Here is a 15965-nt window from a genome sequence, read left to right on the forward strand (position 1 = left end):
GTAGTAGAGAACAGTTTATGTGAACAAGGTACAGTGGCAGAGAACAGTTTATGTGAACAAGGTACAGGAGTAGAGAACCATTTATGTGAACAAAGTAGAGTGGTAGAGGATACTTTATGTGAACAGGGTACAGTAGCAGGAAACAGTTTATGTGTAAAAGGGACAGATGTAGAGAACAGTTTATGTGAACAAGGTACAGTGTCAGAGAATAGTTTATGTTGAACAAGGTACAGTGATAGAGGATACTTTTGTGAACAAGGTACAGTAGCAGGAAACAGTTTATGTGTAAAAGGGACAGATGTAGAGAACAGTTTATGTGAACAAGGTACAGTGGTAGAGGATAGTTTGTGAACAAGGTACAGTAGTAGAGAACAGTTTATGTGTAAAAGGGACAGATGTAGCGAACAGTTTATGTGAACAAGGTACAATGGTAGAGGATAGTTTAGTGAACCAGGTACAGTGGTAGAGGATAGTTTGTGAACAAGGTACAGTAGTAGAGAACAGTTTATGTGAACAAGTACAGTGGTAGAGGATAGTTTATGTGAACCAGGTACAATGGTAGAGGATAGTTTATGTGAACCAGGTACAGTGGTAGAGGATAGTTTGTGAACAAGGTACAGTAGTAGAGAACAGTTTATGTGAACAAGGTACAGTGGTAGAGGATAGTTTATGTGAACAAGGTACAGTGGTAGAGGATAGTTTATGTGAACAAGGTGAGGAGTAGAGACAGTTTATGTGAACAAGGTACAGTAGCAGGAACAGTTTATGTGAACAAGATACAGTGGTAGAGGACAGTTTATGTGAACAAGGTACAGGAGTAGGAGAACAGTTTATGTGAACAAGGTACAGGAGTAGAGAACAGTTTAGTGAACAAGGTACAGTAGTCAAGGATATTTTATTTGAACAAGGTACAGTAGTCAAGGATAGTTTATGTGAACAAGGTACCGTAGTCAAGGACAGTTTATGTGAACAAGGTACAGTGGTAGAGAACAGTTATGTGAACAAGGTACAGGAGTAGAGAGCCATTTATGTGAACAAGGTACAGTGGTAGAGGGTCGTTTATCTGAACAAGGTACAGTGGTAGAGGATAGTTTGTGAACAATGTACAGTAGTAGAGAACAGTTTATGTGAACAAGGTACAGTGGTAGAGGATAGTTATGTGGACAAGTGGGCAGGAGTAGAGAACCATGTATGTGAACAAGGTACAGTGGTAGAGGATAGTTTATGTGGACAAGGTGCAGAGTAGAGAACAGTATACGTGAACAAGGTACAGTAGCAGAGAACAGTATGTGAACAAGGTACAGTGGTAGAGGGTAGTTTATGTGAACAAGGTACAGTGGTAGAGGATAGTTTGTGAACAAGGTACAGTAGTAGAGAACAGTTTATGTGAACAAGGTACAGTGGTAGAGGATAGTTTGTGAACAAGGTACAGTAGTAGAGAACATTTTGAACAAGGTACAGGAGTAGAGAACAGTTTGGTGACCAAGGTACAGTGGCAGAGAACAGTTTATGTGAACAAGGTACAGGAGTAGAGAACCATTTATTATTAACAAATACAGTTTTGTGACAAGGTACAGTAGTAGAGAACGGTTAAGGTGAATAAGGTACAGTGGTAGAGGATAGTTTGTGAACAAAGTACAGTAGTAGAGAACGGTTAATGTGAACAAGGTACAGTAGTAGAGAACGGTTAATGTGAATAAGGTACAGTAGTAGAGAACGATTAATGTGAACAAGGTGCAGTGGTAGAGAACTGTTTTTGTGAACAAGGTACAGTAGTAGAGAACAGTTTATGTGAACAAGGTACGGTAGTAGAGAACAGTTTATGTGAACAAGGTACAGTAGTAGAGGATAGTTTGTGAACAAGGTACGGTAGTAGAGAACAGTTTATGTGAACAAGGTACAGTAGTAGAGAACAGTTTATGTGAACAAGGTACAGTGGTAGAGGATAGTTTGTGAACAAGGTACAGTGGTAGAGAACAGTTTGTGTGAACAAGGTGCAGTGGTAGAGAACAGTTTGTGTGAACAAGGAACAGTAGTCAAGGATATTTTAATTGAACAAGGTACAGTAGTCAAGGATAGTTTTTGTGAACAAGGTACAGTAGTCAAGGATAGTTTTTGTGAACAAGGTACAGTAGTAGAGAATAGTTTATGTGAACAAGGTACAGTGCTAGAGTACAGTTTATGTGAACAAGGTACAGTAGTCAAGGATATTTTAATTGAACAAGGTACAGTAGTCAAGGATAGTTTATGTGAACAAGGTACAGTAGTAGAGAACAGTTTATGAGAACAAGGTACAGGAGTAGAGAACCATTTATGTGAACAAGGTACAGTGGTAGAGGGTAGTTTATGTGAACAAGGTACAGTGGTAGAGAACAGTTATGTAAACAAGGTACCGTGGTAGAGAATAGTTTATGTGAACAAGGTACAGTAGTCAAGGATATTTTAATTGAACAAGGTACAGTAGTCAAGGATATTTTAATTGAACAAGGTACAGTAGTCAAGGATAGTTTATGTGAACAAGGTACAGTAGTCAAGGACAGTTTATGTGAACAAGGTACAGTGGTAGAGGATAGTTTATGTGAACAAGGTACAGTAGTCAAGAAAAGTTTATGTGAACAAGGTACAGTAGTCAAGGACAGTTTATGTGAACAAGATACAGTGGTAGAGGACAGTTTATGTGAACAAGGTACCGTAGTCAAGGACAGTTTATGTGAACAAGGTACAGTGGTAGAGAACAGTTTATGTGAACAAGGTACAGGAGTAGAGAGCCATTTATGTGAACAAGGTACAGTGGTAGAGGGTCGTTTATCTGAACAAGGTACAGTGGTAGAGGATAGTTTGTGAACAATGTACAGTAGTAGAGAACAGTTTATGTGAACAAGGTACAGTGGTAGAGGATAGTTTATGTGGACAAGGTGCAGGAGTAGAGAACCATGTATGTGAACAAGGTACAGTGGTAGAGGATAGTTTATGTGGACAAGGTGCAGGAGTAGAGAACAGTATACGTGAACAAGGTACAGTAGCAGAGAACAGTTTATGTGAACAAGGTACAGTGGTAGAGGGTAGTTTATGTGAACAAGGTACAGTGGTAGAGAACAGTTATGTGAACAAGGTACCGTGGTAGAGAATAGTTTATGTGAACAAGGTACAGTAGTCAAGGATATTTTAATTGAACAAGGTACAGTAGTCAAGGATATTTTAATTGAACAAGGTACAGTAGTCAAGGATAGTTTATGTGAACAAGGTACAGTAGTCAAGGATAGTTTATGTGAACAAGGTACAGTAGTAGAGAACATTTTATGTGAACAAGGTACAGGAGTAGAGAGCCATGTATGTGAACAAGGTACAGTGGTAGAGGGTAGTTTATGTGAACAAGGTACAGTGGTAGAGGATAGTTTGTGAACAAGGTACAGTGGTAGAGAACAGTTTGTGTGAACAAGGTACAGTGGTAGAGAACAGTTTATGTGAACAAGGTACAGGAGTAGAGAACCATGTATGTGAACAAGGTACAGTGGTAGAGGATAGTTTATGTGAACAAGGTACAGTAGTAGAGAACAAGGTACAGTGGCAGAGAACATTTTATGTGAACAAGGTACAGTGGCAGAGAACAGTTTATGTGAACAAGGTACAGGAGTAGAGAACCATTTATGTGAACAAAGTAGAGTGGTAGAGGATACTTTATGTGAACAGGGTACAGTAGCAGGAAACAGTTTATGTGTAAAAGGGACAGATGTAGAGAACAGTTTATGTGAACAAGGTACAGTGTCAGAGAATAGTTTATGTGAACAAGGTACAGTGATAGAGGATACTTTATGTGAACAAGGTACAGTAGCAGGAAACAGTTTATGTGTAAAAGGGACAGATGTAGAGAACAGTTTATGTGAACAAGGTACAGTGGTAGAGGATAGTTTGTGAACAAGGTACAGTAGTAGAGAACAGTTTATGTGTAAAAGGGACAGATGTAGCGAACAGTTTATGTGAACAAGGTACAATGGTAGAGGATAGTTTATGTGAACCAGGTACAGTGGTAGAGGATAGTTTGTGAACAAGGTACAGTAGTAGAGAACAGTTTATGTGAACAAGGTACAGTGGTAGAGGATAGTTTATGTGAACCAGGTACAATGGTAGAGGATAGTTTATGTGAACCAGGTACAGTGGTAGAGGATAGTTTGTGAACAAGGTACAGTAGTAGAGAACAGTTTATGTGAACAAGGTACAGTGGTAGAGGATAGTTTATGTGAACAAGGTACAGTGGTAGAGGATAGTTTATGTGAACAAGGTGCAGTGGTAGAGGATAGTTTATGTGAACAAGGTACAGTAGCAGAGAACAGTTTATGTGAACAAGGTACAGTAGCAGAGAACAGTTTATGTGAACAAGGTACAGTAGCAGAGAACAGTTTATGTGAACAAGGTACAGGAGTAGAGGACAGTTTATGTGAACAAGGTACAGGAGTAGAGAACAGTTTATGTGAACAAGGTACAGTAGTCAAGGATATTTTATTTGAACAAGGTACAGTAGTCAAGGATAGTTTATGTGAACAAGGTACCGTAGTCAAGGACAGTTTATGTGAACAAGGTACAGTGGTAGAGAACAGTTTATGTGAACAAGGTACAGGAGTAGAGAGCCATTTATGTGAACAAGGTACAGTGGTAGAGGGTCGTTTATCTGAACAAGGTACAGTGGTAGAGGATAGTTTGTGAACAATGTACAGTAGTAGAGAACAGTTTATGTGAACAAGGTACAGTGGTAGAGGATAGTTTATGTGGACAAGGTGCAGGAGTAGAGAACCATGTATGTGAACAAGGTACAGTGGTAGAGGATAGTTTATGTGGACAAGGTGCAGGAGTAGAGAACAGTATACGTGAACAAGGTACAGTAGCAGAGAACAGTTTATGTGAACAAGGTACAGTGGTAGAGGGTAGTTTATGTGAACAAGGTACAGTGGTAGAGGATAGTTTGTGAACAAGGTACAGTAGTAGAGAACAGTTTATGTGAACAAGGTACAGTGGTAGAGGATAGTTTGTGAACAAGGTACAGTAGTAGAGAACAATTTATTTGAACAAGGTACAGGAGTAGAGAACAGTTTGTGTGACCAAGGTACAGTGGCAGAGAACAGTTTATGTGAACAAGGTACAGGAGTAGAGAACCATTTATTATTAACAAATACAGTTTTTGTGAACAAGGTACAGTAGTAGAGAACGGTTAATGTGAATAAGGTACAGTGGTAGAGGATAGTTTGTGAACAAAGTACAGTAGTAGAGAACGGTTAATGTGAACAAGGTACAGTAGTAGAGAACGGTTAATGTGAATAAGGTACAGTAGTAGAGAACGATTAATGTGAACAAGGTGCAGTGGTAGAGAACTGTTTTTGTGAACAAGGTACAGTAGTAGAGAACAGTTTATGTGAACAAGGTACGGTAGTAGAGAACAGTTGATGTGAACAAGGTACAGTGGTAGAGGATAGTTTATGTGAACAAGGTACAGTAGTAGAGGATAGTTTGTGAACAAGGTACGGTAGTAGAGAACAGTTTATGTGAACAAGGTACAGTAGTAGAGAACAGTTTATGTGAACAAGGTACAGTGGTAGAGGATAGTTTGTGAACAAGGTACAGTGGTAGAGAACAGTTTGTGTGAACAAGGTACAGTGGTAGAGAACAGTTTGTGTGAACAAGGTGCAGTGGTAGAGAACAGTTTGTGTGAACAATGAACAGTAGTCAAGGATATTTTAATTGAACAAGGTACAGTAGTCAAGGATAGTTTTTGTGAACAAGGTACAGTAGTCAAGGATAGTTTTTGTGAACAAGGTACAGTAGTAGAGAATAGTTTATGTGAACAAGGTACAGTGCTAGAGTACAGTTTATGTGAACAAGGTACAGTAGTCAAGGATATTTTAATTGAACAAGGTACAGTAGTCAAGGATAGTTTATGTGAACAAGGTACAGTAGTAGAGAACAGTTTATGAGAACAAGGTACAGGAGTAGAGAACCATTTATGTGAACAAGGTACAGTGGTAGAGGGTAGTTTATGTGAACAAGGTACAGTGGTAGAGAACAGTTATGTGAACAAGGTACCGTGGTAGAGAATAGTTTATGTGAACAAGGTACAGTAGTCAAGGATATTTTAATTGAACAAGGTACAGTAGTCAAGGATATTTTAATTGAACAAGGTACAGTAGTCAAGGATAGTTTATGTGAACAAGGTACAGTAGTCAAGGACAGTTTATGTGAACAAGGTACAGTGGTAGAGGATAGTTTATGTGAACAAGGTACAGTAGTCAAGAAAAGTTTATGTGAACAAGGTACAGTAGTCAAGGATAGTTTATGTGAACAAGGTACAGTAGTAGAGAACATTTTATGTGAACAAGGTACAGGAGTAGAGAGCCATGTATGTGAACAAGGTACAGTGGTAGAGGGTAGTTTATGTGAACAAGGTACAGTGGTAGAGGATAGTTTGTGAACAAGGTACAGTAGTAGAGAACAGTTTATGTGAACAAGGTACAGGAGTAGAGAACAGTTTATGTGAACAAGGTACAGTGGTAGAGGATAGTTTATGTGAACAAGGTGCAGGAGTAGAGAACAGTTTATGTGAACAAGGTACAGTAGCAGAGAACAGTTTATGTGAACAAGATACAGTGGTAGAGGACAGTTTATGTGAACAAGGTACAGGAGTAGAGAACAGTTTATGTGAACAAGGTACAGGAGTAGAGAACAGTTTATGTGAACAAGGTACAGTAGTCAAGGATATTTTATTTGAACAAGGTACAGTAGTCAAGGATAGTTTGTGAACAAGGTACCGTAGTCAAGGACAGTTTATGTGAACAAGGTACAGTGGCAGAGAACAGTTTATGTGAACAAGGTACAGGAGTAGAGAACCATGTATGTGAACAAGGTACAGTGGTAGAGGATAGTTTATGTGAACAAGGTACAGTAGTAGAGAACAGTTTATGTGAACAAGGTACAGTGGCAGAGAACATTTTATGTGAACAAGGTACAGTGGCAGAGAACAGTTTATGTGAACAAGGTACAGGAGTAGAGAACCATTTATGTGAACAAAGTAGAGTGGTAGAGGATACTTTATGTGAACAGGGTACAGTAGCAGGAAACAGTTTATGTGTAAAAGGGACAGATGTAGAGAACAGTTTATGTGAACAAGGTACAGTGTCAGAGGATAGTTTATGTGAACAAGGTACAGTGATAGAGGATACTTTATGTGAACAAGGTACAGTAGCAGGAAACAGTTTATGTGTAAAAGGGACAGATGTAGAGAACAGTTTATGTGAACAAGGTACAGTGGTAGAGGATAGTTTGTGAACAAGGTACAGTAGTAGAGAACAGTTTATGTGTAAAAGGGACAGATGTAGCGAACAGTTTATGTGAACAAGGTACAGTGGTAGAGGATAGTTTATTTGAACCAGGTACAATGGTAGAGGATAGTTTATGTGAACCAGGTACAGTGGTAGAGGATAGTTTGTGAACAAGGTACAGTAGTAGAGAACAGTTTATGTGAACAAGGTACAGTGGTAGAGGATAGTTTATGTGAACCAGGTACAGTAGTAGAGAACAGTTTATGTGAACAAGGTACAGTAGTAGAGAACGGTTAATGTGAATAAGGTACAGTGGTAGAGGATAGTTTGTGAACAAAGTACAGTAGTAGAGAACGGTTAATGTGAACAAGGTACAGTAGTAGAGAACGGTTAATGTGAATAAGGTACAGTAGTAGAGAACGGTTAATGTGAAAAAGGTACAGTGGTAGAGGATAGTTTATGTGAACAAGGTACAGTAGTAGAGGATAGTTTGTGAACAAGGTACAGTGGTAGAGGATAGTTTATGTGAACAAGGTACAGTGGTAGAGGATAGTTTATGTGAACAAGGTACAGTGGTAGAGGATAGTTTATGTGAACAAGGTACAGTGGTAGAGGATAGTTTATGTGAACAAGGTACAGTGGTAGAGGATAGTTTATGTGAACAAGGTACAGTAGTAGAGGATAGTTTGTGAACAAGGTACGGTAGTAGAGAATAGTTTGTGGGAACAAGGTACAGTAGTAGAGGAAAAAAATCATTAACACTAACCCCTTGATTTCTTTTGATATAAATCACTTCTATGTGTGCGCACACACACACACACACACACACACACACACACACACACACACACACACACACACACACACACACACACACACACACACACACACACACACACCCCGGAAGTGTGTTAGTTCCCCCATTTGACCTGTGCTTGTCTCATACACTGTGTGTGTGTGACCTTGGCTTGGCCCGCTGGTAAAGTGGAGCGTAGGAGAGAGGGTGTGTGAGCAGCCAAGCGTACTCCTCCAGATTAGCAGGCTTTATTACTGCCACCGACCACAGCCCCTACAAATCCTCTTATTTCATTTTACCTCCCGCTACCTCTCTCTCTAACACACTTGCTCCCGCGCCCTCCTTTCTCCCTCACTTTTCTTTTTCCGCTCTCCCTCTTCCCCTGAACTCTCTCTTTCTCTCCTGTTCTCACACACATTCTTTCCCCATTCCACTTTCACTTACTTGTTCTCCTTTCTCTCCCTCATGTGTTTCTGCCTTGCTGACATCTTTCTCAGCCTCTTATTCCCACTTTTCCTCATTCTTTGTTTGTCTTCCTCTACATTCTTCCAAAGTCGTACATTTTCCCTATACCTTCTCTTTCTTAGCCTCTCCTTCCCCTGCTCTCTTCCTCCCTCATTCTCTTCAGTGTGATGAATCTGTAGACAGGGCCTAATAATTGTACTTCAGCCCAAGTGCTCATTTTTCTCCATGTTTGAAAGCCGTGACAAGCAGCAGTTCTTTCTCTATCCACCTTCCTCTACTCTCTTTCTCCCTCGCTCTCTTTATTTCTCTCTCCCTCTCCCCTCTATTCCTCTCATACAAAGGGGTGAATAGAATAACTGATGGTTTACAAGGTCATGCTGTCTAGTGAGGACACACAGGGGGTTTCTACAGGAGCTATGTCCTCCCAGGTGCCATGTTCAGCCTCAGATATAGAGTTTTGGATAGCACACAGCAATATATCTAGGGGGAAATAACCATGGTGCTCTCAAAGCTTAAGTAAAGGAATGTTCCCTTAAATTCCAGATACCTTTATCTTTAGATAGCTAGGTGACACAACCACATCAGTCAAATATACGAGACACGAACATTCCATTCCAGCTAAACAATGGATATATAGTGTTTTGCAAAAAAAAAAAAATGTCATACACAACTAAAATCTAGGGAAAATAATCTGAGAACAGTAATATATTACACACACATGAAGGTACCCATAAACAATCATTTCTGGTGGAAGAACACAAATGTGAAAAGTTGGTGGATAAAGCGTTTTGGAAATAAACTCTTCATGTATTGAATGTCACATGTTCATTTCTGTAGAATATTACCCAGCCCCAATCACACAACCACATAGCAGTGTTAAACGCAGCCTGTACAAGGAGTGCCAGAACACCCTGGGACTAAACATATGGGCTCCTCTAGAATATTCTCACCAACCTCAACCTCACGCATGCGCATATTCACTCACACACACACACACACACACACACACACACACACACACACACACACACACACACACACACACACACACACACACACACACACACACACACACACACACACACACACACACACACACACACACACACACACGCTCTTTCTTGCTCGCTCTCTCCTCTTTCTCTTGGATCATGCTAGATTCTGAAAACTAGAACATGGTAACGCTGTACTGGATCATTTCATTGAGGAGACATTGTATTGACATAGTATGTGTGTGACTATGTGGTGTGAGCCTGGTTAACGTCTAGCTGGTGATGTGCTGTTCCACCTCAGGTATTTACATGTCAGAGAAAAGCATCCGGCAGAGATACAGGGGACAGTCCCACTGCAGTAAACGCCAACGCCCCATACACACACACACACACACACACACAAATGCAGCCACATGCGCATGCAGACACACGCACAGCCTCGGCCCAGATCTCTATCTCATACCCCCACACACACACTATAGTTACTGAGGCAGCTTTCTGTACACATCAGCAGAATGTAAAGGTGCAGACAGCAGGATAAATAAAGACCAACATACCATCATTATACCATTGATAATGCTGTTTAATCAACTACACAATTCAATATTGTCATGTTGATATTTTAACATAATTATGGTTCATGGCTGTAAATTGCATATTTTATTTTAAACATTACATGAGTTAAATTAAATTAGGTTTTGTCCAATAAGCACTTTCACAAAAACTAATATTTTCAGGGATGACGGGATATTCTGAAACTTGTGTAAATACAGAGGCTTGCTTGATTGACAACAATTGAATTACTCTACAATAGCACTTAATAAATATCAGTCATTTTAATAAGAGAGAGCGAGAGAGAGAGAGAGTGTGTACAGTATATTTTCTCCCTCTCAGTAGATATGTATCGAGTTAGTCTTGTCCATAGAGGGCTTTAACATTGATTGTGATCATTAAATATATCCGTTCCAAATGGCAGCATGGCGTTCCAGACGTCAATACTACCAATATAAGCAACACAGACATATTCAAATCAATCCACCCATAAATATGAGTGGGGAAATGAATCTTATGGGAAATAAAAAAACAAAAAGGGAAAATAGCAGTCAGCCAGTACACATTACATTGCAATATAGATAAACATTCATTTAACAAACTGTTAATGTCTAAATGTTTGTATGCTATCTTTTAGTTTCCTATTTTTAATTATATAAATTGTATTTATATTCAGTATGTATTGGATTCTCTTCTGATCTGCATCTACTCTTCAGAAGCATGATGGGAAGTATCTTGGCCTCATTTATAAAATGTATTTTCATTTTCATGATTCTACATTTCAGAGCATGATCAGTGTATGAATGCAAAGGATGATTCATGATTCTACATTTCAGAGCATGATCAGTGTATGAATGCAAAGGATGATTCATGATTCTACATCTCAGAGCATGATCAGTGTATGAATGCAAAGGATGATTCATGATTCTACATTTCAGAGCATGATCAGTGTATGAATGCAAAGGATGATTCATGATTCTACATTTCAGAGCATGATCAGTGTATGAATGCAAAGGATGATTCATGATTCTACATCTCAGAGCATGATCAGTGTATGAATGCAAAGGATGATTCATGATTCTACATTTCAGAGCATGATCAGTGTATGAATGCAAAGGATGATTCATGATTCTACATCTCAGAGCATGATCAGTGTATGAATGCAAAGGATGATTCATGATTCTACATCTCAGAGCATGATCAGTGTATGAATGCAAAGGATGATTCATGCTTCTACATTTCAGAGCATGATCAGTGTATGAATGCAAAGGATGATTCATGATTCTACATCTCAGAGCATGATCAGTGTATGAATGCAAAGGATGTAAAGGAACACAAATCATATTTTTAAACACATTGATGAATTCCCACAAGCATGTTTGAATTATTAATCACACATAAAAAAAAATGCATTCAACCACAATGAGAGATAAATAGAGGGATGGTGGGAGGGAGAGGTAGAGAGGTAGAGAGAGAGGAGAGAGAAAGAGAGACTGAGGGGCCTCGGGTGAGTCAAAGGATCAAGGTCTTCCTCCTCAGAGACGAATGCTTTCCTCTCTTCTCTCCTCTCCTTTCCTCTCTTCTCCTTTCCTCTGTTCTCTAAGCATTGGGAGGAAGTGTAATGTATTGATTAACTATCAGATGATTCCGATAGGGCCTGATCAATAAGACTTTGTATGAAAGCCAGGCAGGAACCTCCCTCTACAGTCAGAACACACGCACCCACACCCACACATGCAAACAAACACAATCATAGATCCACGGCAGCGATGCACTCCCAGAGGACATCTTAATGCTGTTTCCTCTTTGTTTGTTGTCTGCCCAGCATCTCACTCTCTCTCTCTCTCTGTGTCATTGACTGGTTATAGTGAGGGGCTTATATGCTGTTGATGTCTCACTCACTTCTTCTCTGAAGGAGCTCAGTGACATGCATCAATCAAATCAAATGATCAGTACGGTATGTGTGTGTGTGCATGGTGTGTGTAGAGGGGGGAGAGGGGTGTAAGAGAGAGTCTCAGCTTGCTGCTACTTACCAGTTCGAGAGCAGAGGAAGATGGGTGCAAGGGGCTCAGCTGTAGCACTACTGCCCCTAGGGGCCACAGAAGGGGGTGCTGGGTCTATAACTGGGTGTACCTCGTCCTCCTGTATCCCTCTCTCCCTGAGGATAGTGTGTGTGGTGTTTGTTGCAGCCGGTCCTTACATGCCCCCACACACCCTAAAAAGAAAAAAAAGAAACATTTCTAGAAAGAATTGTAGAGCTTAGGGGATGGAAGGTGTGTTGTTTCTTCTCTATCCTAGTGAGAGATTCCTTTATAAATTGCTCTAAATCTCCCTGTCCTCAATTCCTTGGGTGTTTGTGTATGTGTGTGCGTATGTATGGGTGTTTGTGTTTGCGTGTGCGTATGTATGGGTGTTTGTGTATGCGTGTGCGTATGTATGGGTGTTTGTGTATGCGTGTGCGTATGTATGGGTGTTTGTGTATGCGTGTGCGTATGCGTATGTATGGGTGTTTGTGTATGCGTGTGCGTATGTATGGGTGTTTGTGTATGCGTGTGCGTATGTATGGGTGTTTGTGTATGCGTATGCGTATGTATGGGTGTTTGTGTTTGCGTGTGCGTATGTATGGGTGTTTGTGTATGCGTGTGCGTATGTATGGGTGTTTGTGTATGCGTGTGCGTATGTATGGGTGTTTGTGTATGTGTGTGCGTATGTATGGGTGTTTGTGTATGCGTGTGCGTATGTATGGGTGTTTGTGTATGCGTGTGCGTATGTATGGGTGTTTGTGTATGCGTGTGCGTATGTATGGGTGTTTGTGTATGCGTGTGCGTATGTATGGGTGTTTGTGTATGCGTGTGCGTGTGCGTATGTATGGGTGTTTGTGTATGCGTGTGCGTATGTATGGGTGTTTGTGTATGTGTGTGCGTATGTATGGGTGTTTGTGTATGCGTGTGCGTATGTATGGGTGTTTGTGTTTGCGTGTGCGTATGTATGGGTGTTTGTGTATGTGTGTGCGTATGTATGGGTGTTTGTGTATGCGTGTGCGTGTGCGTATGTATGGGTGTTTGTGTATGTGTGTGCGTATGTATGGGTGTTTGTGTATGCGTGTGCGTATGTATGGGTGTTTGTGTATGCGTGTGCGTATGTATGGGTGTTTGTGTATGCGTGTGCGTATGTATGGGTGTTTGTGTATGTGTGTGCGTATGTATGGGTGTTTGTGTATGCGTGTGTGTATGTATGGGTGTTTGTGTATGCGTGTGCGTGTGCGTATGTATGGGTGTTTGTGTATGCGTGTGCGTATGTATGGGTGTTTGTGTATGTGTGTGCGTATGTATGGGTGTTTGTGTATGCGTGTGCGTATGTATGGGTGTTTGTGTATGCGTGTGCGTATGTATGGGTGTTTGTGTATGTGTGTGCGTATGTATGGGTGTTTGTGTATGCGTGTGCGTATGTATGGGTGTTTGTGTATGTGTGTGCGTATGTATGGGTGTTTGTGTATGCGTGTGCGTATGTATGGGTGTTTGTGTATGCGTGTGCGTATGTATGGGTGTTTGTGTATGCGTGTGCGTATGTATGGGTGTTTGTGTATGCGTGTGCGTATGTATGGGTGTTTGTGTATGTGTGTGCGTATGTATGGGTGTTTGTGTATGCGTGTGCGTATGTATGGGTGTTTGTGTATGCGTGTGCGTATGTATGGGTGTTTGTGTATGCGTGTGCGTATGTATGGGTGTTTGTGTTTGCGTGTGCGTATGTATGGGTGTTTGTGTATGCGTGTGCGTATGTATGGGTGTTTGTGTATGCGTGTGCGTATGTATGGGTGTTTGTGTATGTGTGTGCGTATGTATGGGTGTGTGTGTATGCGTGTGCGTATGTATGGGTGTTTGTGTATGTGTGTGCGTATGTATGGGTGTTTGTGTATGCGTGTGCGTATGTATGGGTGTTTGTGTATGCGTGTGCGTATGTATGTGCAAGAGCAGTAACAAGACCGCTGTGGTGTACAGATTAGAACAGACCAGTTCATTGTGCTTCTACATATGAATTGCTTGCTGTTTGGGGTTTTAGGCTGGGTTTGTGTATACTCACTTTGTGAAATCTGCTGATGTAAAAAGAGACTTATAAATACATTTGATTTGTATATAGTAGGGGAGAGTGGGGTAAGTTGAGAAGAGAGTGGGGTAAGTTGAGTTTTTACATTCAGCATCACTCCTTCAAAGGAAATATACAACAATATCTACATATATTTCAGGATGTTGTGTATCCCTGGAAATAATCAGAATTCATGTAAACGTAGCTTGTCCAAAAAAAGTGGTCTATTGGCACAATTTACCGCGGGTATGGGCCGCAGGACAGGGTAAGTTGAGCCACTTAATTGTACTGAATTAAATATCACCACTAGCTTTTTAAAACCATGTCTCTTTATTTGCCAAACACAGTTCAACAAAATCACAAATCGTTTTTTGTATTTTAATCAACTTTTAACACAGGCTTAACACTTAAAAAACACTTTGTACTTTTTTGTACACTTTAAACATAGGCCCTGTTGTTACCTCATATCCCAGTGATAATGACTTGCATTATACCTGGGAAGAAAACACATACATTTTGTCACGCCCTGACCATAGATTGCTTTGTATGTTTCTATGTTTTGTTTGGTAAGGGTGTGATGTGGGTGGGCATTCTATGTTGTATGTCTAGGTTGTCTATTTCTGTGTTTGGCCTGGTGTGGTTCCCAATCAGAGGCAGCTGTCTATCGTTGTCTCTGATTGGGAGCTATACTTAGGTAGCCTATTTTCCATTGTGTGTTGTGGGTGGTTGTTTTCTGTTTAGTGTATGTTCACCTGGCAGAACTGTTCGTTTATCATTTTTGTTGTTTTGTTAGTATTCATTAAAAGTAATTATGAGTACTTACCACGCTGCACCTTGGTCTTCTCCTTCTCCTCGATACGACGATCGTTACACATTTGCTCAACTTGCCATTGGCTCAACTTACCCCCAAGGCAAACATTTTTACTATTAGCTCACACAGCTACGAGGATGTACTGCATGCTAGGTTTAGGACATCATATAGAAGCTTATAGAGACCCCAACTGATGTATAGAACAATCTTAAATGATCTACTTTGGTTTAAATACAAGCACCATGAAACCTCTAACACAAATTCCTTTGATTTAGTGAAAATAGTTTTTTTGGAGTGAACTTGCTTACCACTTTTTCCATGTGGTTTCTTCCTTCACAGACTCCATTAAAAATGAGCATCTCTTCCTAAATATTTGGTTAATGATACATTTTGTGTATGGTTGCCTAGAAACAAAGGTGGCTAAACTTACCCCACTCTCCCCTACAGTGCTGAACTGCTGTTGAACATCATGCAGGGAACAAAGCAGTGTTTAACAGTGAGAGGGACTCTTTCAGGCCTCAGCTGACTAACCAGTCGTGAGAATGATGCAGGTCAGCCGTGTGATTGCTTGGTCAATGTGTCAATCACTCTTTGGCCCTTCCCAATGTTCCTGGTAGAGAGGGTTGAGTGGAGAGTAGTTCCAGGTCAAAGGGCGCTGTGCTGCTCACTGACCACAAGAAGTAGCCTTTCTAGGCCAATTCTGATTAGTCCCCTTCTCCCTGATATGTACACTCGTCTTGATTCCTTTCAATAGGATCCTGTCAACTGCGTGCAAGTATTGAAATGACCACAGACACATACTACAACAACAGTCTTTAATGAGTCCTCTCTCTTCCTTTACAGAAACCATGACAGAGGATTGGTGATGTCTTACCAACGTCGCTCCATTGCACCGGACTGCGACAAAGCACAACGTCCACACAACGTCTCCAAACCACCCATAAACCAACCAACAGTCCCTG

At 40.6% G+C, this 15965-nt stretch overlaps 1 pseudogene; it reads right to left on the bottom strand.

Moving 5' to 3' along the window:
• LOC120053260 overlaps positions 1 to 15965 on the bottom strand; it is a 271421-nt pseudogene that overhangs the window by 29667 nt on the left and 225789 nt on the right.

Source organism: Salvelinus namaycush, chromosome 9 (assembly GCF_016432855.1).
Source record: "Salvelinus namaycush isolate Seneca chromosome 9, SaNama_1.0, whole genome shotgun sequence".
In the NCBI taxonomy this organism is placed as follows: Eukaryota; Metazoa; Chordata; class Actinopteri; order Salmoniformes; family Salmonidae; genus Salvelinus; species Salvelinus namaycush.